The 4,419-nt window shown below is 33.8% G+C and overlaps 1 non-coding gene across 1 annotated transcript; it reads right to left on the bottom strand.

The window, feature by feature from the left end:
• Nucleotides 1-3,792: 3,792 nt before the first annotated feature.
• LOC114092710 (U6 spliceosomal RNA) lies at nucleotides 3,793-3,899 on the bottom strand. Its single transcript, XR_003582789.1, has one exon. It is a non-coding gene; the product is annotated as a U6 spliceosomal RNA (small nuclear RNA).
• Nucleotides 3,900-4,419: the final 520 nt, after the last annotated feature.

Raw genomic sequence — 4,419 nt, 5'->3', positions numbered from 1 at the left:
AAAATAGCTGCTCTATTGTTTGGGGCATATATATTTATAATTGTTAATGCTTGTTGGTGTATTGTTCCCTTGAGCAGTATGTAGTGTCCTTCTTTATCCTTTTTGATTGACTTTAGTTTGAAGTCTACTTTATTTGATATTAGGATGGAAACCCCTGCTTGCTTCCACAGTCCATGTGAGTGGTTTGATTTTTCCCAATCCTTCACCTTCAGTCTGTGAATGTCTTTTTCTATGAGATGAGTCTCTTGGAAGCAGCATATTGTTGGGTCTTTTTTTTTTTCCAATCTGGTAGTCTAGGCCTTTTGATTGGTGAGTTTATGCCTTAACTTTCAGGGTTATTATTGATACAAGATTTGTATTCCCAGCCATCGTTGTTTATTTTTTGTATTTTAAGTGACTTATTTTCTCCTCTGATTAGATTTTTTTTTTAGTGTAATCCCTCCCTCTGCTGATTTTCATCATTGTTTTTCATTTTCTCTTCCTGGAATATTTTGCTGAGGATGTTCTGTAGAGTAGGCTTTCCAGTTGTAAATTCTTTTAACTTTTGTTTATCATGGAAGGTTTTTATTTAATCATCAAATCTAAAGCTTAGTTTTGCTGGATATAGGATTCTTGGTTGGCATTCATTTTCTTTCAGAGCTTGGTAAATGTTGTTTCACGATCTCCTGGCTTTGAGTGTCTGGGTTGAAAAATTTGCTGAGATTTGAATTGATCCCCTATATGTGATCTGATTCCTCTCTCTTGCGGCTTTTAAGATTCTATCCTTATTCTCTATACTAGATATTTTCAATATAATGTGCCTTGGTGTAGATATGCTGTAATTATGTACATTTGGTGTCCTGTAAGCCTTCTGCATTGGTTTTCCAATTCGTTCTTCATGGTTGGGAAATTTTCTGATATTATCTCATTGAAGAGATTGTGCATTCCTTTGGCTTGAAACTCTGTGCCCTCCTGTATCCCAATAACTCTTAGAGTTGGTCTTTTTGATGCTGTCCCATAATTCTTGGATGTTCTGTTCATGGTTTCTAACTTTCTTCACTGTGTGATCAATTTTATTTTCCAGATTGTATATGTTGTCTTCATTATTTGACATTCTTTCTTCCAAGTGATCTAGTTTGTTGATTATGCTTTCTATAGAGTTTATTATTTGATTTATTGCATCCTTCATTTCAAGGATTTCTGACTTTGTTTTTCAGATTCTCTATCTCTCTCTCTTGAAGTAATCTTTTGCTACCTGTATTTGCTCTCTTATCTCATTGTAGGACTGATCAATTTTTGCCTATATTTGCTCATTTAGGTCATTCTTTAATTCACAGGTAATTTTAGTTATGAACCTTGTGAACTCCTTCTTTGACATTTCATCAACTTCGCTGTCCAGAGGTTCTGTTATTATAGTGTCCTGGCTTGTTTGGAGCACTTTCCTCCCTTGTTTTTTTCATATTGTGTATATGTCTTCCTTTCTTGCAGTGTGGATCTGTGATATTACAGTTTCTTCCCTATATTCTTGTAGTACCTGTGCAGAATGTCTGTACCTCACCTTGATGTTGGGCTTCTAGACCCTGCTAGTGTCCTTTAATGAATGCTACTGCATCCTTGATCTGGGTCCTGAGCAAGTTGGAGTGGATGGATCTAGGCCCCTGGGCTTGACCTCCCTTGGTAGTCTGTTAGTGGGAAGGGGCAGTCCTGCACAAGAGGCTAGCTAGGCTCTGGAGGGTGTCTGCCCCATCAGGGGAGGGGTGGACCAGGCCTGCTGTGCGCCTGGAACCTGCACAGTCTGGTGTGGATGGATCTGGACCGTTGGGCTTGACCTTCTGCGGTAGTCTCTGATTTATTTTTGTGTTGACCTTGTATGCTATAACTTTGCAAAACTCAGTATTAGCTCTACCACTTTTCTCTTTTTTTTCTCTCTTCTCTCTCTCTCCATCTCTTTTGTTCTTTGCTTTTTGTTTATTTGTTTGTTTTTTGGTTTAGATAGAGTCCTGCTACACTATGCAGGCTGTGACCTCCAATTTGCGATCCTCCTGCCTTAGCCTCTAGAGCAGCTGGGATTATATTCCTGTGCCATCATGCCTGACTTTTATTGTTTGTTTTATTTTACTTTTGAAGATTTCTTAAAATTTTCTACATAAGTGATCTTTTTTCAATTTTTAGAAAATTTATTTTGTATCACTTTTATAAGCAAAATAAATTCTGATATGATATTAAATAAGAACAGGATAGTGAACATCTTTGCTTTGTTTCTGATTTGGGGTGATTTAGTGTTAAGTATGATCTCAGCTATAGGAATTTTGTAGATCATATTTATTGACTTATGGATGTTTGCTTCTCTTTCTCATTTGCTCAAATTTTTTACTAGGAATGGATATTGAAATTTGTCATGCTTTTTATTAAATTTATGAAAATGAGCACATGATTTTTTCTCCATTTTTTAATGTGGAAAGTTATGCTAAGTTTTTGTTATGTGTTACATTAGGAACACCTTGCATTCCTGGTGCAAACTCTATTTAGTCATGATGTGTTAGTCTTTTTACTTATTATTGTAAAATTCAGTTTGGTCATATTGTTGAAATTTTTTCCCCCATGTTTATGAGGGCTATTGTAATTTTGTCTCTTTTCAAGTTCTTCTTCTTTATTATCTTTGTCTTCAATGTCTTTGACTTTGGCCCCACAAAATGAGTTGAGAAATATTAGCTCTTCTTAATGTTCAGGAAGGATTTGTGTAAGATCTGAATTTTTGCTCTCTGGAACTAGGGTTTTTATTTTTATAATGTTTTTAAATTATAAATCTAATTTCTTTAAAAGATAAGAAATATTCAGGCTATCTGTTACTTTTAAAGTGAAATGTAGAAGTTTGTGCCTTTCAAAGACTATGTTTCATTTAATTGTAAATGTTACATGTAAAAATTATTATAGAATTTCATCATTTTTTCAATTTTTTTGAGTGTACAATAAAGATGTTTTCTCTTTTATTTGTGAATTGTAATTTGTTTCATTCTCTCTCATGTTTTTCCACATACCTACAACCTTTAAATTTTGATCTGTCTGGATAAAATGTTATAATCTCATTATTATATGCAAAAAAATTATTTTTGCATTCATAGAGTAAACCTTTTTTAGTCATCATGTCTTTCTTTTTTTTTATTTATTGTTGAATTGAGTTAATTCTTGAATTGAGTTACCATTATTTATTACTTTTCTGTCCTAAATTTTAGAAATTTCTTATTGTCAGTCCTCAATTTTTGCTTTCTTTGTGTTCAGTTGTTTTTTTTTTTTTTTCACTATTTACTTAACCATAAAAAATGTATTTGCAACCTAACTTCTATTTATTTATTTATTTTAAACATCAGAAATTTATTAGTTGCTCAAAACATTACATTGATCTTGACATATCATATATCATACATTTGTTTCAAATGGGGTATAAATTCTTATTATTCCCACGTGTACAGATTGCAGGATCACATTAATTATACAGCCACGTTTATACATACTGTCATACTAGTGTCTGTTGTATTCTGCTGCCCTTCCTATCCCCCCTCCCCTCCCCTCCCCTCCCTTCCCCTCCCTCTACCTCATCCATGTAACTCATTTCTCTCTCTCTTATTTTTTTCCCCTTTGCCTCACATCCTCTTATATGTAATTTTGTATAACAATGAGGGTCTCCTTCCCTCTTCTGTGCAATTCCCCGTCTCTCTCCCATTCCCTCCCACCTCTTGTCCCTGTTTGATGGTAATCTTCTTCTCATGCTCTTCCTCCCTGCTCTGTTTTGAGTCGCCCCCCTTTTATCAAAGAAAAAATATGGAACGCTTCACAAATTTGCGTGTCATCCTTGCGCAGGGGCCATGCTAATCTTCTCTGTATTCTTCCAATTTTAGTATATGTGCTGCTGAAGTGAGCACCTAACTTCATTTTAAATGCAAGCATATAAGTCTGTAAATTTTTCTTAGTATGGTACTAATGGTAGCCAAAAATTTTTCATATTGTCAATTTGGATATTTTCATATGGTCAATTTGGATATTTTCTGATTTAACTTTTATTTTCTAACCAACCATGGGTTATTTTCAAATGTATTGGTTCATTTTCCCAAAATATGGAAATTTTGCAGGTGTATTTCTGTTATTGATATCCAGGTTACATAAAGTCATGGTCTAAGAACAGATTTTATTTAGTATAATTCTAAACATAATTCTAAATTTGTTAAGATTTGTTCTGTGGTCCCAAGTATGATCTGTGTTGATAAAAGTTATAGGTGTAGCTCAAGGAATGTGTGTTTTCTACTTTTATGGAGTATTCCATAAATTCCAATTAGGTAAAATCATATTTTTTTTTCAGTTTCATTTAGCTCATTGATTTTCATCTACATGTGTTATCATTTATTGAGGCAACTATGATAAATTATCAAAATATATCTGTGGATT

Source organism: Marmota flaviventris, chromosome 10 (genome assembly GCF_047511675.1).
Source record: "Marmota flaviventris isolate mMarFla1 chromosome 10, mMarFla1.hap1, whole genome shotgun sequence".
NCBI lineage: Eukaryota > Metazoa > Chordata > Mammalia > Rodentia > Sciuridae > Marmota > Marmota flaviventris.
This window is presented reverse-complemented; position numbering and strand designations above follow the sequence as displayed.